This window comes from Echinops telfairi, unplaced genomic scaffold, assembly GCF_000313985.2.
Source record: "Echinops telfairi isolate 266 unplaced genomic scaffold, ASM31398v2 ScPeMD7_2291;HRSCAF=2852, whole genome shotgun sequence".
NCBI lineage: Eukaryota > Metazoa > Chordata > Mammalia > Afrosoricida > Tenrecidae > Echinops > Echinops telfairi.
Genome location: NW_022106189.1, coordinates 5,098,347 through 5,124,258, shown reverse-complemented (window position 1 = coordinate 5,124,258; position 25,912 = coordinate 5,098,347).

Sequence of the window (25,912 nt, the reverse complement as noted above, 5' to 3'; positions counted from 1 at the left end):
GTGGACTGGTGTTGGGTTAATGGGTTAATGTTGGACTTGTGGGCTTGGGCAGCATTGGGTTGGGATGTTTTCGTGAAGCACACTTTCTTTACATAAAACTCTCTCTTATATATGAGTTGCTGTGGATTTGTTTCTCCAAAGTACCTAGACTAATACAGACACCATGCTTGGAAAGTAGAGGCGCAGTGAGAAGCCCTTAATGAGATGAGCTGACACAGTGGCTGCAACAATGGGCTCAAGCATAGGAACCATTGTGAGGATGATGCACGACCAGGTCGTGTCTCCTTCTCTTGTGTGCGGGGTCATTATGGGTCAGAACCAAGTCAAAGGCACCTAACCACAAGTCCCATCTGATTCGGCACCTCATTTGGAGAAAGTTAATTAATTAAAGGTGCCAAATATTTAACAAAGTCACCAGAACCCTCTGCATAATTAATCTTCATCCTCACAGCACTCTCCGAACCTGCTCCTGGCAGGAAAGATGTCCACCCTGGAACCAGAACCTGCCCTGCGCCGTGGCTTGATTGGATTAACAGAGCCTGCCTCACCCTACTTTCTTCTCCCTCCATCCTTCTACTGCCTGTTCACCATGCTGGTGAGGTCAGCATGCTTCTTGAACTGTCGGGCCCAGGGGCCAAAATGATGTCATCATGTCTCGCTGGGCAACCCTGGAGCCATGTCTGTACCAGTTTCTCATCTGTGAGCCTGTGAGAGCAGATCCTGCCTGTGACTACCTGAGTCGAACTGTCACCTGGCTGACCTGGGATTTTCCTAAATGAAATTCAAGGGCAAAGACCTTGCTCCTGGTTATAAGGTTCTGAAGACACAGCCCGTGGACTACTTGCGGTCATGCTTCCTGACACCCAGAGAAAGGCCGTCGTAGAATAAGTCTGACATGCAAAGAGGAAGCAGGAAAACTAAGACGGTTTGCGGCTCCAGCTGTTCTCGAAGCTAGATGACACTGTACTAGCTTCCTCAGGCTGCTGTAACAAAGCCCATGAACTGAGCAGCCTAAGAGAACAGAAATGCATTGTCTTTGGTTCTGCCATCTGGAGTCTGAGATAAGGGCATTGGCTGTACAAAAAAGTGGGTGAAGGGAGATGTCGAACAGTGTAAGACATGACAAAATAATAATAATTTATAAATTATCAAGGGTTCATGAAGAAGGGGTGGTGGGGAGGGAGGGAAAAATGAGGAGCTGATACCAAGGGCTCAAGTAGAAAGCAAATGATTTGAGAATGATGATGGCAACAAATGTACAAATGTGCATGACACAATGGATGGATGTTAAGAGTTATATGAACCCCCAATAAAATGATTTTAAAAAAATACCGGTCGTATAGGGTTAGGGTCCACCCTATGCTCCTATGACCTCCTACCAACGTAACTGGTAGCTTTTTCAAAGACTCTCTTCCTGAGTAGGGTCATATTCAGGGGGGCAACTTTCAACTCTAAAGGCTCCCTGTCCTTTCTGGAATTGGGTAGATGAGTTAATAAGTGCTCTCATATGTTTAAGTCGTTAGAAACCAGTCTCCTTTCACTTCAAACAAGAACCTTGACCAATAAACGCCCATTATCACCATGTAGCCAATAAAAAGACTTTCAATATGTAAATGATGATTGTCAGTAGCTCATATAGCAGCACACTGTGCCTGGGTTTTCTTCAGGGGTCCTTTGCTCTTCAGAATAAAGAGAGCCATCTGTAGTAGTTACATCATTTCATGTCAACTTAAAGATGTATAAAAGTGTAGGGACCTGTTAATCAGATCATAGCCTAATGGTGCCTCCTTGTGGGTGTGGCCTATGAACTCCATCCCCTCCCCTTCTTGCTTGCTGGCCACCCTGGGAGCTGCGTTTCCACCAACCTTGGATCGACATGACTTTGCACACACTGGTCTGTGATATTCTTGCATTCTGCATCATTGCATGTGGCTGCATAAGTCTGGAGAGGGACTTAGGGATTAGTATTGGATTTATGGACTTGAGTTGGATGGGGCTGGGATATTTTCTCGATATACAATTACTGCTTTTTTTGTTTGTTTTGTTTTAATTCAACATTTTATTAGGAGCTTTTACAGATATTATTACAATCCACAGTTCCATTAGATCAAGCATAATTGTACAATTGCGGTCATCATCATTTTCAATACATTTTCTTTCTTCTTTTTTCTTTAAAAAAAAATAATTTTGTTACAATTACTTCTTGATATAAAGCTCTTCTACACAGATGAGTGTGACTGGGTTTGTTTAAGTGAACTTGGCCTCACCATCTAAGCCAGAAAGGCAAGGTCCCTCTGGTACCTGGCACCACTCCTGCTGGGGAGATAAGCACGCTTCAGACTGGCTGCACCCTGGTGCTCAAATGATACACCCCTCCCTCCTACCCCACCCTCTTTCCACATGCTCTGCTTTGGACAGGTTGGTTTCATTCCTTAGCAAACTGTCTTCCTGTCTTAGCCCCAGAGCTCCGGGCGTAGCCTTACAAAGGGAATTTCCTGTGGGGGAGGGGACCTTCCTGTCTGATAAGAGCATACAGTTTCAGGACTGGCTCTGATTGGATGGGCTTTGGTTATATGCCCACTCCTGAGCCAGTCCCTGTACCATGGCTGAGATACACCAATTGGCCCAGTTGAAGAGGGTGCTTCCACAGACCTGGAATGGAGCAGGTGCACCAAGAACCTTGAGTGGATGTGGGTGGGAAATGGGGGCAGGAAGTGACCATAGTGCCACATGCCCCTAGACCTTACCCTGAACAGAGAGAATCTTGGAGGTATGGGGAGTGGAGAGGAGGCAACTCAAGAGGGGAAGAGGCACGACAAATCATGTACTCTAAAGTTCTGGAGGAACATTGGGTTGTCATGATTTCTACCTTCTGGTGGCAGAGGAGGGGATGAGAGGCAGTTACCGTGTGAACTGGGGGTGATGTGGATGGTTTCTGACAGAGTCAGACCATCATTGAGAAAATACCAACTGTGGGCCGGACAGACTGTGGAGAGATCTGGGACAGGTCTGGGGTTGTGCTTCTGGGGGACTGTTGTGACAGCATGACCGCACCAGAGCTGGGTGGGGGAGGTTCTGGGCGTGGGAATGTCTCTCCCCAAGAGAAAGGAGAAAGCTAAAGACACAAATTGGGAGTCATTGGTAGATAACGGATAATAAATAATAATAAATAAATAGGTACTGGATTATTCTTGTTGTGTAGTGTCTGTTTCCTAATATTTCAGTTCCCTCCCGGGGCATAACAAATCACCCATTACTTAATGGCCTGAAGTTAATAGCCATTGATGGTTTCTAATGGCTCTTTGAGTGACTGGGCTCAGCTGAACAGTTCTTCTGCTCCACATGATATTGGCTTGGATTACTCATATTCAGCTTGGAGATTGGCTGGGTCTGGAACATCCAAGATGTCATGGCTCAGGTGTTTTGTGCCTCAGTTGGGGTGATTGAAATGGCTGAGGACTGACATGATTTGTTTCTGGGCAGAGTACCAGTCGTTAGATTTCTTTTATGGTCACTAATTTTGGTTTAGAAGCTGCCATGCTTCTTACGGGTGAGGTATCACCTCTAGTATATTCTATTGGCCAAATCAAGTCACAGGCCAGCTCTAACACAAGGGGAGAATGGTTAGAACCTGTTGGTTGTTAGAAGGAGCATCGTGCACATGCAGGGTGGTAGCAATTGTTGGCTGCCATCTTGGGGGGCCACCTACCACACAAGGAAGGCAGTCTCATAGGGGAGGGCTGTCCTTTTGTTGCCCTCTCTGGTATTTCCCTTAAATGGACACTGGCGTGGTCTGGGTACAAAATAGACATTCAATACATTTTTGTTAAGTCCGTTTGATTCAGTTTGCCAATATGTGGCCACACTCAGATTCTCTGCTGGAACACAGCCCAGAGGGAGCAGAGTTTGTCTGTGAGGAGGGGATTGTGGTGGGTCGCCATGCGTCCTAGCCTTTGGCATAACAGTCTGCGTGGAGCTCTCCTCTGTGTGTGCTGACTTGTAAAAACACGAGAGAAACTAGGACTAGGACCAACAGGGTGGTGAGAGATGGCCTGCCCAGCAAGAGCCCCTGCTCCCCTCTGGGCCTTGGTTTCTCCTTCTGTAAAGTGCTCTAAGCGAATCAGCCCTAATTCATGGTGCCCCCACGCACAGCAAAGTGAAACGCTGCTGCCCCGGCCTTGGGCCATCCTCACCATAGGACCACGGGGCTCATTTGGGTGGCACTGGTGCCTTTGTAGAAGTCGATTGGCAGTTTTTCTTCCTAGTCCATGTTGGATGGAAAGTTCTGCTGAACCCTGAACACACATGCTCTGCTGATAGGGGCACATGGGATGTGTTGGCCAGGAACCAAGCTTCAGTCTCTTGGGTGTGAGGGCCTTCTTAGCACTGCAGTTGGAGGGGCATGTTAACATGTAAAAGACATGCTCATGCAACAAAATGTAAATGGATGAAAAATAAAGAAAGAGGCTTCCTTCTGGGTGTTACGTGTCAGGCACGATGTCTGTGGGCTATGATGGCAGAGACATGGAAATAGATAGGTGCAGGTGACAGGGCCGTAGGTGTGGGTTGGACACATCCCTCTCGGGACCTCGGTAATGGTGGCTCAGACATCAGTGGTTCTGATAGCGGCTTCCCAGTAGCCTCCATGCGGATCCAGAGACTGTGTCGGATTTGTGGCTGGTCTGCCCAGTGGGGTGGAGTGGGGTCTATTTAGAAGCTCCTTGCATCAACCTAATATGCCCTAGGCCCTCTGATGGATTTTCTAGCATCTGTGAATTCCTGTTTTCTCATCATCCGAGGAAAATGAGGGGAGGTAAAAGCACAGATTAGCACCCAAGGCAGCACCTAGCCCCTTTCCCCTGGTTTCTCTTTCTAACCCCCCTGCTCCTCATGGAGTGTCAGAGTGAGACCAGCCTGGAGCGGTGCCCTGAGAGCAGTGCCAGCCTCCACCATGGGGCAGAGCTTGCCTGAGCCCCTCCTACCCTGAAAGAGGGAATTTAGGGTGGGGGTGGGGGTGGGGACTTAGGCCCTGTATCCCAGGGGCTAGAGGACGCTGGGAGCACAGCACTAGCAGCAACACAACACTTCAGGACAAGAGCAGAAGCTGCCCCAGCGATGCCACAGCCTGAACTGCAGGGTGTCAAGGGGACCCCCGATCATTCAAGAGCCAGGAACCCTTGCTCTCCATCCAGAGGGACTCAGAGACCCGCGGAGAAAGTCCAAAGGGAAAGTTCTTCAGAGGTCTGGTTGCATCAGGGTAGGTCCATGTGGCTACTCCAACTTAAGGCACAGCACAGTTCCATGTGTCTTGTCAGCTGCAATGTCTCCCAGGGAGTGGCAGAGAGAGAAGTGTCTTCTGCCTCCAAGGAGGAAGTACAGGAGTTCCCAGAAACCTCAGGAGAAGGCCACGCCCACACAGAGGCCTGATTGACAGGATAGACTCCACCCCTACACTCTTAATCCTCTAATTGACGAACGATTACATATATCTACCACAGACCCTAACAGCGGGCCCCTCCTAAAGGAGAAAGGGAAGTTGAACAGAAAGTAAGACGTCTCGAGGAGATCGATTGAGGGTGTCATGGACATGGGCTGGGCCACCAGGAGCTGGAAAAAATAAACTTCTTAATATAAAAATTCCACAGATGAACTCAGACTGAGAGCTGGAGGTGCGTGTCTAGGGAGTGCAGGGGTGAGGCCCTCACACAGCGCAGCAGAAATTCGGAGGACAGAGCCGACAGTCTAGCATACAAAGGATAAGACCCAAACCAAAGTGCCTGCCTGACTCGTAATGACCCCATAGGACAGGAGGGGCTTTCTGAGAAGGCAATGCTTTATAGTGGAGAGCCTTGTCCTTCTTCCATTCAAAGGATGGGGGTGTCTGAAAAAGAAAAAGGGACACAGTCATTGAAGAGTTAATTCAAGAGCGTTTTCTGAGCTGAAGAAATCCTCCATGACAGGGTCTCAAAAAGGCCCAGGAAGGGTTAATGAGTTAAAAAGACATGCACTTAGACAACCCTGGTCTAATTCCTGAACTGGAAGCTTGCAGTCATAGACGTGGACCTACAAAGGAATGGAAAAGCAGCGGGGTGGGGGTGGGGGTGGGGTGGGGGGGTGAGTGGGCTTTCTTGTCGGCCACCCTCAAAGTTGGGAGGTCAGTAGGACAATGAGTTCAGACTCCAGTGCATAAAGACTATGTTCCAAGCACCTTATTACCACAGAAGGGTATCAGTCGCATATGTCTCTGAATTGTGTGCTGTTCTATCCTTTGAGGTATGGAACATTGACAAGAGATTATAAATCTATATGCCATCCGAGGCAAATGAGGGGAGGTAAAATTACAGATCTTCAGAGGGTGAGAGGCAGACAGTGGATTACTTGGTATGGCTCTTTGAGCTCTAGTCTTTGTGACTCCCACACAATAGTTGGGTGGGACTAAAGAACTGACCAAAGAACTGTATCCTGAGTCTGTCTTGATCTTGAGTTCCCTGTGGGCCTCCAAGGGCATTGGTTAGTTTGCTGTTAATGCAAAGAAATTGTATGGAACCTGTGAGGATATGGCACATGAATTACTTAAATATTCCCACCAGATGACAGGGTGGAACTATGCATATGAGGTGTTTCTGGCACACAAAGGGAGGTGGGCAGCTTGTTCATAATGTAAGGTACAGAGCACCCATGTGGGGTTGAGGCTGTGCAAATTAGGTGTTTGGACCCCCACATGCAAGTAAGGTGTATGGAATGAGGGGGTTGGTCAGTTTTGCCATCCTGCTAGGCTTAGCAGAGGTGAATGGGAATTTTACCACCAAGAAGGAGAAATCTGAGCAGAGTGCATCCTTTGGACCCAGCGCCCTTGTACTGGGAACCTCCAAGACCCAGGAGACATAGAGAACTGGCACCAGGGAGGGTGATAGATGATAGGGAGGGTGATAGATGAGGAGAGGCAGTGGCAAAGGAACGGCAGCAGTAGAACCAGGAGGCCTGTGTGAGACAGTGCAGTGGCCTTTCCCACCAACTTAGCAGAAAGCTGAGCACGTTTTGGATTGTAGGCTTGCTGGTGGAGTGGGGTGCCTCTAGGCACTTACTGGTGGAACTAGAGAGCTTTGAAACACCTGACAGAGCAGCCCAGAGGCTGGGTCTGCCCAAAAGGCCCAAGAGGACTATGGGCATGACTGAGAAGAGGTTGTCCTAGCCACAAAACTGCACCCTGAGTTTTTTCTGAACCCGAATTATAACCTATTACTATCTTCCCTAATAGACTCCATAATTGTATTGTGTGTGACCTGTGTACGGCCATTGCAACAAATTATTGGACCCAGCAGAGAAGCGGAGGGTGCCATGGGAGGGAGGGCTGGTGTCAGACTGGTAAAGAGGCTGGAGAGGAGGCTTGTCTGACCTTGGTCTTGTAGGAGTGGGCCTTGGGCTGGTGCATTGATGGTGATTCTTTACATTCACGAAGTTAAAGGACATCAGACAGGTCTACACACCATTTCTACACTCCGTAAACCAGTCAACTGCAACTCTGGGCAATTCCAAGTTTTTAAGAATAGAACTATGTGCGGGGCGCGGGGGTGGGGGTGGGGTGGGGGGCTTTCGATTTTCCCCAAGTTGGTTTCCAGGCCTTTGCGTCTGTGTAAATGATGGTAGTGTTGTAGCTGTGCGATTGCTCCAGGGAAAGGGTTAGAGCAAGGGGACACCAAAGACCTAGACATTGAAGATGAGCTCAGCCAAAGCCAGAATGTAAGGGTGGGGAAGGAGGTGGAATCAAGAATCTAGTAACCAAATAAATGGAAAAGAAAACAGGAAGAAGAGGAAGCAATTTGAGGGTGTTCATCTTCACGACTTAAAAAATAAAACATATGGTATGGAGACATCTATAAGGTGGTTTGAAAAGTATATCCACAATTCTTGGATGCCCTTCTCATTAAGAAGTGGATCTCCACATGGAAGAAGCACACTAGCCTGAGTGATCACCAGGTGTCGAAGGGATGACGTATCAGGCATCAAAGAACAAAAAAACCATATCATTGGAATGAGGGGGGAGTGCAGATTAGGGATCCAAGACCCATCTGTAGGCAACTGGACAACCTCTTACGGAAGGGTTGCGGGGAGGAGACGAGCCAGTCAGGGTGCAGTGTAGCAACGATGAAACACATAACTTTCCTCTAGTTCCTAAATGCTGCCCCCCCCCCACTATCATGGTCCCAATTCTACCTTACAAATCTGACTAGACCAGAGGATGGACACTGATACAGATAGGAACTGGAAACACAGGGAATCCAGGACAGATGATCCCTTCAGGACCAGTGATGAGAGTGGTGATACCGGGAGGGTGGAGGGAGGGTGGGGTAGAGAGGGGGAACCGATACCAGGGGGACAGACAACAGAAAAGTGGGTGAAGGGAGATGTCCAACAGTGTAAGGTATGACAAAATAATAATTTATAAATTATCAAGGGTTCATGATGGAGGGGAGAGCAGGAAGGGAGAGGGAAAAAATGAGGGGCTGATGCCAGGGGCTTAAGTGGAGAGCAAATATTTTGAGAATGATGACGGTAATGAATTGATGTATGCATGGATTGTGATAAGAGTTGTACGATCCCCCAATGAAATGATTTTTTTTAAAAGAAAGAAGTGGAGCTCCGCCCTGCCTCCTTTGACTATGGGAGGAGTCCTGGGGTCCTGCAACGTGTCTTTTCACTCTCTGCTCTGAGCTGACATGTTGGCACCTCAACTCCCCCCCCCCCACCCAGAGGCGCCTTGGGGACCCGCCTAGAGATCTGCCACCCAAACCCCACAGCCTTAAAACCCTGGGGAGCAGCTCTACTGGGCACGGGTGGGGTGGCCATGAATCAGAATCGACTTGATGGCGACTAACCAGAGTGCAGATGGACTGCACTTTGTGACCGGCTTCTAACAAGTACAGTAGAGCTGAAGTGACCGGCTGTGCTTGAGACTAAACCGTGAAAGACACCTCGCACCCCCCTGTCTTTCATCCTCTCCCCTCCCTTGGTCTGAGAGAGGCTGTGCTGTGAGCTGCTCTGCAGAGAGCCCACCTGGTGAGGAATTGAAAGCCTGCCGAGAGTCTCCAGTGCGCTTGCAGAGGGTCCTCCAGGCCCTGGCAAGCCTCGGCTCACACCTGGGTCAGGTAAGAAAATACATTCTTGTTAGTTTATGCTGCAAAGATTGGGGGTAACTTGTTCCACGGCAAGAGGTAACTGGTACATCAAATAAAAATAAAACTTGTTCATTAAAATACTTTATCATAGGTAAGGAGGTGGGGGAGGGGGGAAATGGGGAGCTGATACCAAGGGCTCAAGTAGAAAGAAAATGTTTTGAAAATGATGTTGCCAACATATGTACAAATGTACTTGACACAATGGATGGATGTATGGATTGTGATAAGAGCAGTAAGAGCCCTCAATAAAGTAATTTACATATATATATATATAAAGCTTTACCATAAAAAGTGAAAAGACAGCTATTGGTTGGGAGAACTTTATCTGACAAGAATCTAATAAAACTTTGACAACAGAAAAACAAATAGCTCAACCATAAAATGGGTAACGGACTTGAATAGATATTTCATGAAAGAGGACAGACGGCCACCAAATAAATTAAAAGATGCTCAATGTCATTATCCTCCAGCGAGAGGCAAACCAAATCGATAATGAGATTCCTTTCGCTCCCACCAAGATGGCTAAGATAAAACAACAACAACAACAACCCTCCAGGAAATCACACAATGGAGGCTGGAGGCATTGTCCTGGCTGGTGGAGACGTAGAACACGCAGGGCGAAGGTTCCCCGGGACACGAGCAGTCGATGAACCTCATGCACAGCAATCCCTCTCTAGGTACTCACCCCAGAGCCTCGGAATAGAGACTCAGCAGGGACTTGAACACCAGTGTGCCCTGCAGCACTGCGCACAGTAGCCAAAAGGTGGAACCAAGCCAGTAGATGGATGGACACACAGACCCTGGATTTTTTTAGATTTTTTTCTTTTAATCATTTTATTGGGGGCTCGTACAACTCTTATCACAATCCACATATCCATCATTATGTCAAGCACATTTGTACATTTGTTGCCATCATCATTCTCAAAACATGTGCTTTCTACTTGAGCCCTTGGTATCAGCTCCTCATTTTTTTCCTCTCCCTCCCCACTGCCCGCTTCCTCATGAACTATTTATAATTTAGAAATTATTATTATTTTGTCATATCTTACACTGTCTGACGTCTCCCTTCCCCCACTTTTCTGTTGACAGACCCTGTTTTTCAAATGACCGAATCCTTAGCTAGTGGGAGAAGTGAAGTCTTGATCCATGCTACAGTAGGGACCCAATTTGAAGATCTGATACTGAGAGTAATAAGCCAACCACAAAAGGACAAATAGGATACGACCTCACTTCAAACAAACAAACAAACAAAAGGAAAGGCAAATGTACAGACACCAAAGTCCACAGTGGTTACCAGGGGCAGAAAGGAGAGGGACAGGAGGGTTAGCAGTGATGGGAAGATCACTTTGATTTAAGGGCAGGGTTGCCCAGGTTAATGTTGTAGTTACTGCCAATCAGCTGTCCACCTGTAGAAAATGGAATCAGTGAAGACCGTGTGATTGATGTGTAACAAGGACGAAGTAAAAAGAGAAGCTGCCGAGACTGCTTTTGTACAACCCGAACCTCCTGGAGCTGGGTTTCTTTGTTCCGAGGTGTAGGGTCACGGTTTTGTGGACCAGCCCCGGTCACCGGCCTGGAACTTAGTGCTTCTGTTCTCCCTCCTTGTTCTCGGTGGGGCGCCTCTTTCTTAGAGGCTTGCATACGCCACCCGAGAAGCAACAATTGAGGAAATGCCAAAAGCTGTGATTAAATCAGAAATTATTAAGAGCGGTAATTGGGGTCCGCTACCTAAAAGAACTATAGGGTGTTTATTATGAAAGTCCAACATAAATTCTCAGGGTGTTGCTGGAATTATTGGTCAGGATTATGAAGAATTTAAGGCAGTGATGAAATCTGATATACCATGGCTTATAAAGAAGGAAGATCATGTAAGCCAATTTTTCCTTCCTTGTATTTCTAGAGTTAAAAGTTGTAACTATCAGGAAAGAGTACTTGAGAAGTTTGACCACTCTCTAAATAAAGGGGTCTTCTGGAAAGCTGTGGTGGGAAAACAACAGCGCCCCCACATGGAATTAGAAATTGAATGGAAAAGATTTTTAGGCTCTGGATATGGGGTCATTGCCTTAGGGCATTCAGGAGGGCCTAAGACCCTCCCATTAACTTCCTGTAAATCTAGCATGGAAGGAATGAGTGAAGTTAACCAAGACAGAGTATTGCAAAGTTGTAAAATCATACAGTGTAAGAAGCCTGAAGGGCAAAGCAGTTTAATTGAGCCTGTGACCTTATTGGTAAACGTGGAGAAAAAATGTCTGTTTGGTAAGAAGTTCTCCCAATTCATCAGTTATCTTAATTCTCTGAGGGCTGGGAGCCAGTATTTACATAACAATGAAGGCTATCTAACTAGTAGTTGTACTGATTCAAGACCAAGCAAGGTAACCGAAAACAAGAGGGGGAATTATGGGAAACAGAAGGATTTCTCCCAAGTTGTCTCCCCCCAAATATCTGCCAAACTTAGCTGCTTGCGATTGGCTATACACTTGGAGGTCATCAGGAGTAGCCATCTAGAGCAAGCAGACACCACTGTTTATCCCACAAGTAGGGCCCACTCCCTTCTGAGTTGTCTGTTTCCTTGTAGGAGACACCAGAGATGTCAAACCCACCCAAGGATGACCAAGGTTAGGCTGCCATCATGAATCTAGGGTCCGCCCATCTTGTCACATGTATACCCCTAGACCTTCCCATTCCTATGGGCACACCCCTAGCTCATCCCCTTCCTGTTACGCTTATGCCTATCATACATCCCCTTCCTACAATGTGTATGCCTATTGTACTGCCCCTTCCTGTGATGTGTGGTTACCTGTAATCATGTCCCCCTAATGAGATATAACCGTTGGTTAGCAATAAAATTGAGGCTCTCCCCAGTCCTTGCCCCCGGGGCTCTCCTGCTTTCACTTCCAAGACGCTCTCCTGCTCTCATGGCCAGGCGCTCCCCACGAGGACCACCAAGCAGGGCTGAGGATAGCATGCTACCATGAAATGTGTCTGACTCCATTATTTGACTTTCTCCTCTATCTCTCATGCTCTCTATGACTTTACTATAATCTTTACTTATTATCATCGCTGTACAATTGCACCTACCGGACCTGTGATGATTTGTTGGGGACCCCCCTTCACCCCGCAACCTCCCTCTTACATAAGGCCTCTGATGGGTACAACAAATAGCACATCTGCCCCTGAATGGGAGGAACTGATTTTGTCACCCCTTCATCCCCGTAGCAGGTTTCACCTGGAGCCGCTGTTTTGCCTCTGAGAAAAGCACCTTTGGGATGGAAGACCCCAGAGGCAGGCCTTTCTCAGTGTACATCCCTGTGGTTTAGATAATTGAAAGAATCAACACCTGCCTTTTCTGAAAAACCCTAAGCTTTCATTGGGTTATTGAAATCTGTGTTCCAAACTCATCGCCCCACTCGGGATGATTGCCAACAGATACTCATGGTCTTGTTCACTGCTGAAGAAAGAAATCCTATCCATCAGGAACTCAGAAGGAATGGCACTATGGAAGAAAATAGAGACAAACATGAGGAAGTGTTTCTTCAAAACAAACCCCACTGAGACCCCCAACACTATGAAAGGGCTTTGGACACTAACAAACTTTCACTGGTACTTATTGGCTGGGTTAAAAGTGTCCTACAAATTTGCCCAGGGTAAGTATTGCTCAACATCCTCAGGGTCCCCAGACATTTTTCTAGAAAGGTCACAAGATGCTTAGTGCACATAGGATCTCATTTAGTTCAGGCAGCATTAAATATAGTTACAGGGACCTTTGAGGATCCTAATCAATTCCCTTACACTGATGTGTGGCTTAGTCTCCTTCAGCACCCCACTCCTTGGTTGAAGAAATGGGCAAACCAGGCAGGGCTGCATGTTATAATAGCTGCAAAATCACAAACACCAACAAGGAAGATTCCAGCATCCACGAGTGGAAAGAATTGTCAAGCTGAAAAGCACGAGGGAAAACAGAAAATAGCTTTGTCTTAAAGTAGAATGTCTGGTTGTGCCAGAATGTGACCAATAATAAAGATAAACTTGAGGGTATGTAGTAAGTTGTACAAGGTTTGGGAGAAAGTGAACCTTATTTGCCTTTGTTTACAATACCTGCAAATAATGAGTTAAAAAAGAAAGAGCATGAGTGATGGGGGGAGTGCGGAGTGGAGACCCAAAGCCCATTTGTAGGCCACTGGAGATCCCCTTGCAGAGGGGTCTCAGGGAGGAGACGAGCCAGTCAGGGTGCGAAGTAGCAACGATGAAAAATACAACTTTCCTCTAGTTCCTAAATGCTTCCTCCCTGGCCCCACTATCATGATCCGAATTCTACTTTGCAAGTCTGGCTAGACCAGAGGATGTACACTGGTGCAGATGGGAACTGGAAACACAGGGAGTCCAGGGCGGATAATCCCTTCAGGACCAGTGGTGTGAGTGGCAATTCTGGGAGGGTAGAGGGTTAGTGGGTTGGAAAGAGGGAACCGATTACAAGGACCTATATGTGACCTCCTCCCCGGGGGACGGACAACAGAAAAGTGGATGAAGGGAGACGTCAGACAGGGAAAGATATGACAAAATAATAATTTATAAATTATCAAGAGCTCATGAGGGAGGGGGGAGCGGGGAGGGAGGGGAAAAATGAGGACCTGATGACTTGGGCTTAAGTGGAGAGGAAATGTTTTGAGAATGATGAGGGCAATGAATGTACAAATGTGCTTTACACAATTGATGTATGTATGGATTGTGATAAGAGTTGTATGAGCCCCTAATAAAATGATTAAAAAAAATAAGTGTTCAAAAAAGGACAAGAGACACCGCCCCCCCCCCCCCTGACCCCTGGCAAACTTTCCCTGTACTATATTTAGAAATGGGGGACTGACAGGGCCAGGTCTCTTTTTCACTCCACCCCCTGGAGCCCAGGGAGACGACATTGCAGGCAGGGGGCAAACCAGTCTGGTTTTTTTCAGTAGATACTGGAGCAACTCACTCGATTTTGACTAGACCATAAGACCAATGTGAAAAACTAAAATTAGCGTTCAGGGAGCCACTAGAAGAACTTCCATCCACACCCGGACAATAGAAAGGTCAGTAAACCTGGGCCCAAACACGGTGACTCATTCTTTCATAGCCGTACTTGAATGTCCACATCCCCTTATTGGAAGACATTTCTTACAGAAGCTCCAAGCTACTATTTCCTTTGAAGGAACTGAAATGAAATTGATGCAGCCCCCTACCCTACCTCAAATCTTGTTAACCTGTCTTTTATCCAAGGAATATCTGCTGCAATGTTGCCCACAACCACCTGCAGACACTGGCCCAGATAACATTCAGGAGTACACAACCTACCTTCAACACCTACAGGTGGTGGATCCTCGAGTATGGGCAGAAACCAACCCCCCTGAGACTGGTGCAACATCACCCTCCCCACCCCATCCCCACCCTGGTGAGTGTCCAACTGAATGTCACTGACATGTCTGTGCAGGTGAAGCAGCGGAGGCCAGACCGAGTATCCTCCCACACGATGCCTCCTAGAAGAGGGGTACTTGTCAAAGTTAAGGTACTCTGGAATAGGCCCTTGCTCTCTATCTTAAACCTGGTACCAGAACTGACAGACCAGTTCAAGACTTAAGAGATGTTAACGAGAGTGTAGAACCCATCCATCCCACGGTTCCTATAGACAAAGAAAGGGGACTCTTAGCTTTAGCTAAGAACATGAAAAACAAATTTGAAATCTTGGCCCTTGTAGAAGCCATATGGCTACCAAAGAGATTGGCCCTGGTCCATTGCAAAGGACACCAAAAAGGAGATTCGGTGGAGCAAGGGGAAATAAGGCAGCAGATGCTGAAGCCAGAGCTTCGGCACTAAAACCAGTGGGGTTGCTTCCCACTTTGGTGGCTGGCCCTGCCAGTACCTACCCTTCCTACCACACCAACCTAAACCCAGGAGGTGGATTTGGCATAACAACTAAAGGGCCAAAAAGGCTCTACAGGTTGGTGGTACTCCCTGACAAATGGACATTAATACCAGAGGCTCTAGGTCGCACTCTTGTGACTGAACTGCGTCATTCTACCCACCTGGGGCAGTCTAAATCAGTAGAGTTGTGCAGAAACAGGTGTTACATTCCTCATTTAAATCCGATAGCTTTTAGGGTCACCTCGTGATGCCCAGCATGCGTACAAGCTAATGCTCACCCTGCCCTTCCCAGGGTCCCAGCCAGAGGAAAATGTGCCAGGAGACTTTTCCTTGGTTGTTGTTTTTTGCTATTCCTGTTTAAAATGGAAAAAATAAAGGTGCATTTTAAGCTAAGGGGGAAAAAGGCCCCTGAAACTCTCCCTGGCAGAGACCACGCTTCCTTGTCAAAACGGCTGGCAGAAGACCCCCTCCTGGCTTGGTGTAGTCAGAAGCCTAAGGCCATATTTCGTATCAATGAAATAGTTTAAATAAGTATTAAAATAAAACATAAAGATTAAACTTTATTGCTTTAAGAATTGAGTTTAGATTGGGCTGTACTAGGTTTATACTGTTTTCTTCTGCCTATTGTTATTGATATAATAATAGCAATAATTATTGGATAGTAAAAAAAAGCCAGTTTGCCTACTTGCCTTCTACCATTAAATCGAATCTTTAGATGGGTGCAGGACATGGCTGGAAAGAAGTCTCTGAAAAGATAAGTTTCACCCAGTGTCTTGAGAGCTCAGGACTTTGGAAGGGGAAGAGACGTGCCTAGGGTAAGGTGACCAGACATCTCGCTTTTGGCAGGACAGTCCCGATTTTTGGCATTTTTAAAAAGTCCTGATTTTTGGAAAGAATGCACGACACACTAGAGAATGGTCTATTTGGTCCATATAGACCAAAATTTTAATCAAGAACCCCCCACCCCCCTATCCCCAATGGTGTCCCGCTTTAAATCTGGTCACCTTAGCCTAGGGGGCTGTTGACAGAATGAAGGGGGGAAAAAAGGAACCATTTGGTTTTTTGAGTTTTGAAGTAGTGGTTTGTGCCTGAACTTAAAAAATAAAAAATAAAAATGGAGCCACAAGGGCACTCTCCTCTCTCAGACTAAATGTTAAAGGGAGCGTGCTGGCAGTCTGAAATGCTTGGTAGGTGACAAACTGGATACAGTTATTGAGTGGAAATGGGAAAATGCAGCAAAAAGAGATGGGTTAAGTGTGGCCACTGACACCCACGGACCTGGTTCACAGGGACTAGAGGTTCACAGGGACTAGAGGTTCACAGGAACAAGATGAGGGTGGGTTGGCTGCTCTGAAGTTCATGACCTAGCCCAAAGCATTAGGGTTGTTTGAGAATTTATAATGGGGCCCATGGTCAAAAGGCAGCCTAACCCTGGTTAGGCTAAGTGAGTTGACCAGAGCCCAACCAGATGAAGATAAGGTTTTTGAGCCTGTGAACTGGTGCATATTGCTGCTGACTTTATGGACAGCCTGTTCTGATTTGACTTTGCTTATGGATGCAGACTTACAGGGTTCCGGCTAAAATGAAGATTCTTCACATCAAGGAACATGCTTGTCTCCTACAAGCAGTGGGTTGATATAAGTGGGCAGTATAGAAATTGGATACCCACAATTGGGGGGATAAAGGCATAAAGTGGCTGGCTTACAAACTTTCATAGGTGGGGGAACATATTCCTAGGATTATAGAATTACGGTGTAGGTGTTCACATAACTACAATGGTTAAGTATAGAATATTTTTGTTTTGTTCACTTATAGAATATTATAGATTGTCTGGCATAGTGCTTCTCAACCTTCTTAATACCGCAATCCTTTAATACAGTTCCTCATGTTGTGGTGCCCCCCAACCATAAAATTATTTTCGTTGCTACTTCATAAGTATAATTTTGCTACTGTTCTAAATCAGGCAACCCCTATGAAAGAGTTGCTCGACCCCCAAAGAGGTCATGACCCACAGGTTGAGAACCGCTGGTCTACCACCAACTCCACAAATCTTTGAGGGAAACAGTCCCCCAGCCACCAACAAGCAACCCATCTGTGCACCCACCCCAACCCGTGTCCTTTGAAGTGGTTCACATCCTCTGGACTTATGTCACATTGGAAAGAGCCCTTCACCGCCATCCTCACAACTCTGACTGCGGTCAAGGTGGACGGACTTGCTGCCTAGATTCACCACTCTCATCTCAAGGCCATCCCAGGTCAAGGTGGATGGACTTGCTGCCTAGATTCACCACTCACATCTCAAGGGCACCCCACCTGATGCAGAATGAAAGGCTCATTCTTCCGCAGAAGACTCCTTAAACTAAGAGTTCCTCAGGTTTCTTAGTACTGTACATGGTGTGTATGTCCCCTACAACAGACAGTAGGATTAAATCTCCCCAACTCCAGCCCCATAAGTACCAGTGGACCCTCACAGAAAGGACTTTTGGAAATTTTTATGTTAATAGAGGGGAAAATGCTGTTTCTATGCTAACAAAACATATTATTGAAGAAAGCCTGGCCTTAGTTCAGAAAAATGTGGAAAAACATGAGAAAGAATTAGAGACAGGACAGGATGGTATCATAAGCTATTTTATTGGTCACCATGGTTACTATCCTAATAACAAACTTAATAGATCCTTTACATCTCCTTGGAAAACTCAACAGGGCTCAACGATGCCCTTTTAATATCAATGCTTTGATTAGTCCATAAAACCAGTGGGGAATGCTGAAGCTGACTTGACATAAGGAACACTATTGTAATATTTTTAAAAGTCCTCTTGACCCTTCCCCTGCCTGTGTTCTTGAAATGTACTGTGTGATCAGAATGTCCTTCACAATCTCCACTGTTCCCAGAATGTGCACACTCAGTGTCTGTGAACTAACACTCTTTTTGGCTTCTGTAACTCACTTGCACAGCTACGTGAAAAAAATCCCAGACCTACTACTTGGTCATGCAGGCTGTGGTTTTCACCTTTAGAAGCTGATGCCTGGCTGCAGAGAGGGGCTGCTAGGGTTTGAAAGATGTTTGGTCCTCCAGCATGCAGCCACCAGAACCAGCTAATAAAGACTCTAAATTGGAACTTTGGGGTTACAGTGGTCTTTGGGGGTTGTAGTGTAACCTGTTAGCTTACAGCATTACCACCCCCACCCCCAAAGGTAAGTGGCCTGACAAGTATTGCTCCATGAGGTAAGACCAGCAGACTTCCCAGGTGAGCCCAGCTCCAATGTGCTGACTCATAGGATCACAAGAAAATAAAATGGTTGTTGCTTAAAATATTTTGAAGTATTTCCCCCCATAGTAATGGATAGCTGGTAAATCACCCATCTTCATTTGGCAGATGAGGAAACAGGCACAGAAGGTAGGATAATTTGCACACATTTGAACAATTAGCAAGATGTTAAGCTAGGATTTAAATCCAGCTTTGAAAGAACTGACCTTTAATAAAACTATTTCCCTCTAAACCCTACCCTTAACATTACTCCCTGTTTGCACCTAGCATGTGTCACGGACCATGTGTCAATAAGTTTAATTGTTCATCTCATGATGCCTGTAAAAATTCAATGCAATTCTCAGTTACAAAGTCAAATTATAAATCGTGGAGAAAATGTGTGATTTTATGAAGTTTTAAAAAGTTATATTAGACAGTTGTTTGAAGCACACGATCAAGTGAGACTAGTAAACAACGAAGAAAAGAACAGTTATCAAAACTAAAAGGGAAGTATTTAAAAGAAAATGGTTTGGTTATTGTGGTAAAAACTATTGATCACTGCCCAATATTCATTCTCACTGAGACAACCCACTTTTGTTCAGGGTAGTGGTGTGTTCAACAAAAGATTCTTATATCCCAGACTCCTTTGCAGATAGAAGTAGTCATATGACCACACTTTGGTGAATAAGATAGAAACTAGAGTTTCTAGACAAGTTATTCTTTTCCTGGTAATTAAGGGACAGAGTATGCTAGATCAAAAGTGTTGCCATGAGAGGGACTTCCGGGAAGATGGTGATGGAGTAACACATACCAGAGTGACTCCGTAGAATTCATTCCAGGAGAGTTGCTTAGAGGGAAATTCTACACTGCTGTGACGCAGGAGGAGCATCATAAAGATAAGTAGGCACAGACCCACAGGGTTTTGATGGGCTGGGGGTTTTGGCTTACCACAGTGGAGGCTGGCTAGGGCTTGACCTTAGCCACACCACTGTCTCAGGCAGAGCAGGGACAATTTGGAGCCCGAGAGTGGGCTTAATCTCAACACAGCCACAATTTGCTGCTGCCTGCCTTGGGGCAGGGACTAAACCCTTGCAGCTCCATGGGCAGGGATTGGGATTCTGCTACAGTGTTACTTTTGTTTCCCTCTCTTCTCTATATCCCCACACAGTCTCAGCGGGCTTACATTTAATTTTTTTCTCCTCTTTGTCTTTCTCCTGTTCTCTCACATTCCACTGCTGACCTCCAGACTACTCCACTTAACCTAGGGAATGTATGCCTGCGCCACACCCAGCTAGGGGAGCTCCACAATGTGCAGCTAGCCTGAGGCTGGGGAAAGTCCTGCCGAACTCCACCAGGGGATATGTCGCTCAACTTCTTCCCCGGGGAATTCCTGCCTGTGTGCCTGGGGGCCTAAGGCAGCTCGGCCAACACTCATCAATGTTCCAAGGTTCTACAGGAACATCTGCCCAACCTCTGAAACACCAAAGCAGGCAACCCACCAGCTTTCTGGGGCACTGCTCTGAGAGGGAATCCACAGAAGTATAAAGTGGTAGGTTAATTCCATAGTGAAATTAGTTGTAGGCAGTCTAAAGAAGCATTCCTACAAGTGTCCCAGAGAGAGCCAGTGCTCTTTGACTCCCTGGAAAACGGTACCTCGCTTCTCTAAAACAATGCAATGCAAACAGCCATCAGCCCCAACGACCTCAATGAAAAAATATGAGAAACAAAAGGCAATGGCAGAAGATGTTCCAAAAATAACAACATGCATAGAAGAAGCAGACATTCACCTGCCACAGAAAGAAGTTTTCAGAATGCTGCTTGGAGTCATACAGGATATGAGGGAAACAATACAGAAAAAGGATGAAATGATAGAGGAGATAAAGGCCGTACACCAAAGGGAAATAAAGAAGCTTAGGGAGGAGATAACTAAAACCAGTAGCAGAGCACGGACCTCGAGAATCGACTGGAGGAAGCAGAGAACCACATCAGTGACTTAGAGGACAGCCAAGCAGACTTTAACAATGCGAACAAAAATCTAATAAGATCATCAGAGAAGCTGAAGAAAACCTAAGAGCTATGTCTGATGCTATGAATAGGAACAACATTAGAATTATTGTCTTACTGGAGGAAGACACAACAAAGAAGTCATCTGCAGCAATAGTAAGAGAATTCTTGGAGGAAAACTTCCCCAAGACCACCGTCATGAATGAAACCAGGCAACCATTCAGGAGGCTGAAAGAACACCAGCTGGACTGAATCCCAAAAAGAAGTCACCAAGGCACATAATAGTTAAACTATTCAACTTTGCGGAAAAGGAGAAAATCATGAGAGCAGCTAGGGAAAAACAAACAATAACTTATAAAGGTTCCCAAATAAGAATATGCTCAGACCTATCAGCAGAAATTATGAAGAAGAGGAGAGAGTGGAGTAACATATTCCAAAAATGGAAGGAAAACAACGCAAACCGAAGAATACTCTACCCAGTCAAATTATTGATCAAGATAGATGGAAAAGTAAAAGAATTCCCAGACAGGAAAAACAAAAAATATGTTAGAAGATACCCAGCCTTACCAAAAGATCCTTGCCGACCCAGTATGGGCAGAAGAACAACACTCACCAAGCATAAATAAGAGACAGCCACATAGATAAACCTCACCCAGAGGGCATGAAAAGAAGTCAAGAATGACACACACACACTCGCACAACACACTAATGAGAAAGGAAAGTAGGAAAACACCCAACACCCCAAACAAAAGGTATAACATGACATCACAGTGTCCATAGATGGAGATAATAACCCTGAATATCAATGGCCTTAACTCAGGCCTTAACCTGAATAACAATGGCCTTAACCCATCAATCTACTGCCTACAGGAGACACATCTCAAGACTACAGAAAAAATAGGCTGAGAATCAAAGGCTGGAGAAAGGCATCCCAAGAGAACAGCGATTCAAAAAAAGCAGGGGTTGCAATCCTAATCTCGGATAAAATTGACCTCAAAGTGCAAACCATAAAAAGAGATAAGGAGTGACACTATAATGCTCAAGTGAATGGTAGACAAATTAACACTAGGCATTGTAAACATATATTCCCTGAATGAGTGACCCGCTGAATACATCAACCAAACACTCCAAAAGATGAAAAAAGAAATCAAAGGCTCAACAATTATAGTGGGTGACTTCAATACACCGCTCTGTGAGAAAGACAGGTCACAGGAGAAGAAACTCAACAAGGGCGCTAAAGATCTAAACACTATAATTAGACAATTTGACCTGATAGATATTTACAGAGCTTTTCATGAAATAAAAACAAAATTCACATTCTTCTCAAGCCCACATGGTACATATTCAAAGACAGACCACATGCTGGGGCATAAGGCAAATCTACATAAATTTAAGCACATTGATATCATACAGACCTCTCTTTCTGACCACTGTGCTATAAGGCTGGAAATCAACAACAAGAAGATGAAGAAAACAATAGCAAACAAGTAGAGGATGAATAACTTTCTATTGCAACAGGAGTGCATACTGGCACAGATCAGAGATCAAATTAGGAAATTTTTAGAAACCAACGAGAATGAGCACATGATGTACCAAAACTTATGGGACACAGCAAAGGCAGTTATCAGAGGAAGTTTCATAGCAATACATTCACACCTGAGAAAGGAAGAGAGATTCATGATTGAAATGCTGGTACAAAATTTATAACAACTAGAGCAGAGTCAGCAGGACAATCCTACTAATAGCAAAAGAAAAGAAATAATAAAAACCAGGGATGAGATTCAGGAGCGAGAAAGTAAGAAAACTATGTGAAAAATTAATGCTGCTAAAAGTTGGTTCTTTGAAAGGATAAACAGAATCGACAGACTGCTGACAAACCTAACCAAAGAAAAGAGGGAACAAATTCAATAGCAAGAACAAGGGATGAAAGAGGGGACATTACAATAGACCCTAATGAAACCAAAAGGATAATTACACAGTACTACGAAGGATTGTACTCCAATGAATTCAACAACTTGGAAGACATGGACAAATTCTTGGAAAAACAATCCATACCTAGACTATCCTCGATGGACGTCAAGTATCTCAACAGACCCATAGCAATAGAAGAAATAGACAAGGTTATCAAGGGACTACCAACAAAAAAATCCCCTGGACCAGATCACTTCACTGGAGAATTCTACCAAGCATTTAGGGAAAAACTAACACCAATCCTACACAAACTCTTCCAGAGCATAGAAAAAGAAGGCAAACTCCCGAACTCCTTCTATGAAGCTAATATAACGCTGATACCAAACCTGGGCAAGGATCCCACAAGAATCGAGAACTAAAGACCAATATCCCTAATGAACATTGATGCAAAAATCTTTAACAAAATAGCCCACAGAATACAAAAGTATATAAAACAAATAATTCACCATGACTAAGTGGGATTCATACCAGGGATGCGGGGATGGTTCAACATAGGAAAGACCATTAGTATTATTCATCACGTTGACATGAAAAACTATAAGAACCACATGATAACATCGATAGATGCAGAGAAAGCATTCAACAACATCCAACACCAATTCTTGTTTAAGACACTTGAGAAGATAGGAATGGAAGGAAAGTTCCTCAAAACAATACAAGCTATATATGAAAAACCAACAGCCAACGTGGTAGTCAATGGAGAAAAGACTAACAATCCCACTGAAAAAGGGGACCAGACAAGGATGCCTCTTGTCCACACTCTTTTTTAATATCATGCTAGAGGTTTTAGCTAACAGCATAAGGCAAAGAAAAGACATCAAAGTATTCGTCTGGGGAAGGAAGAGGTGAAACTATCGTTATTTGCAGATGATATGATTTTATATATGGAAAATCTCAAAAGCTCCACAAGGGGAGTACTGGAAGCAATAGAGGAGTTTGACAGTGGGGCAGGATACAAGATCAACAAACAGAAGTCCATCGGACTGTTACACACATCAGATAAGACCACAGAAGAGGAGATAAAAAATAGCCAAACACAATAGCCAAACACAAATTGAAATATCTAGAGATATACCTGACTAAAAGAACAAAAGATCTATATGGGGAAAACTACATAGCATGATTACAAGAAACCAAGAGCGACCTCAACAAGTGGAAGAATATCCCATGCTCGTGGATTGGAAGACTCAATATATTCAAGATGTCAGTTCTGCCAAAGGCACTATGTAAGTTTAATGCAATCCTGATACAATTAATCTCATCTTTCTTCAAAGAAATGAAAAAACTGATTACCAACTTCATATGGAGAGGGAAGAAGCCCAGAATTAGCAGAGAAGTCCTCAAGAAGAAGGACACAGTGGGAGGGCTTGCGTTACCTGACTTTAGAACATATTATATAACGGCAGTTGTTAAAACCACATGGTATTGGTACAATGAGAGCTACTCAGACCAATGGAAAAGAACTGAAAACCGAGAAATAAAATCATCAGCATACAGACAATTGGTCCCAAAAATATCCAATGGGAAACAGATAACCTCTTCAACAGGTAGTGCTGGAAAAAATGGATATTTACCTGCAGAAAAATGAAGCAAGACCCTTATCTCACTCCATGCACCAGAATAAACTCAAGGTGGATCACAGACCTTGAAGTTAAACCCCAAACTATAGGGCCATCAGTGAAAGAATTGGAACCAACTTGAGAACTTTGGCACAGGCTGTCAGAAATAGGGAAGGACACAAACACAGAGGAGGCAAAAATTGACAAATGGGATATACTGAAGATAAAACACCTGTATACATTGAAATAATTCACCAAGAGAGTAATAAGAGAGTACACGGACTGGAAAAACATCTTTAGCAATGACACATCAGACAAAGGCCTTATTACTAAAATCTACAATCCTCTGCTAGCTTCCAAAAAGAAAAAAACTAATTTCCCACTGAGGAGGTGGGCAAAGGACCTAAACAGAAGTTTCACAGGGGCAGAAATCCGAATGGCCAACAAACATATGAGAAAATGTTCCCGATCTTTAGCCATAAGAGAAATGCAAATTAAAACAACAATGAGGTACCACCTAACACCCTCAAAGATAGCCCAATTCAAAAAATCAGAAAGCAACAAGTGTTGGAGGTGCTGTGGGGAGACAGGAACTCTCATCCACTGCTAGTGGACCTGTAAGTATGTACAGCCACTGTGGAAATCGATGTGGCAATATCTAAAACGGATGGAAATCAAGTTACCACACGACCCAGCAATCCCCCTACTTGGCATATACCCAGAAAAGGCAAGAAACAAACCAAGGCCAGATATCTGTGCTCCAATGTTCATTGTAGCACAGTTCACAATTGCAAGGAGTTGGAAACAACCCAAATTTCCATCAACTGATGAGTGGATTAAAAAGCTGTGGTACATACAATGGAGTATTACGTATTGCTGAAAAGCAGTGATGAATGTATGAAGCACATTGCTGCATGAGAAGAACTGGAGCAAATCATGCTAAGCGAAGTAAGTCAAGCACAAAGGGACCAGTACAACAAGAGTCTGCTGAGGTAAGCTTTAAAAAAAATGCAAAAGGGGCATAGGGAAAAAGCTACTGTATACAAACATTCCTGGGGTAAGGACCAGGTAATATGGCAGGGACCAGACCAAATACAGGGATACACATGGTAGACAACTAAAAAGGAGGTGGGGAAAGCAATAATAATAATAATAATAATAATAAAGAAATGGGTAGTGAGGGCACAGGGCACTAATCTACCCAAGGGGAGGGTATTGTTTATATCTCCACAGGAAAGAGGTACTAGAATTCAACCCAGTGCTCCAAGATGTGAATGCAACATGCCTTCGTGGAGTAGGGAATCAGTGGAGAGATCTGAGGGGCCGGCCCCAATCCCAACTATCACATGGACACCTGCCCCTCCCTGCAGAATAATTTATTTCAAAGTATGGCATTGAATCTGCAGCTCTGGGAGAGGGATATATCTGATCAGAGCACATGGGAGCAGATGAAGGGGGAGGAGGAGAGAGTGGAGCACATCCTGGCCCACCAAGCTTTGAGGACCATGTTCCTGATTAGAGCAGCCAGTCCACAAAGAGGACCACATGGCCGGCTCCACTATTAGATGTGATGTCCCTCACTGACCCATAGCCCTACAGGGTACAGAACCAGAGACACAGTGTGAGAATTGTGCCCGATCTGATCCCGCCACACTGAGGCAAAACACTAAGGGGGTGCAACAGAACAGTAAGGGAATGGAGCGGCGAGGTCCCTAGGGAATGTGGAAAGTGGACTTCAGGGCCAGGGCTTGGTGCCCAAACAGACTGGACTGGAAAACACTTCTAAAGGCCAACAAACAGTCCTTGAACTAACTACAAGCTTTTCCTTCTTGTTGTGTTTTTTTTTTGTCATTGGTTTGTTGTTGTTATTGTTTTGTTTTATGTTGTTGCTTGGTTTTGCTGTTTTATATTTTTGCGGACGGATTATTTGGGCTTTTCGCTCTGTTTTGTTTTAGTGCATGTTATTATCTCCTCAGGGCTGTCTAAATAAAATAGGCTGGATGAGCAATCTGGAGGAGAAAACAATAGGACCGACAGTTCCTGGGGGACATGGGAGAGG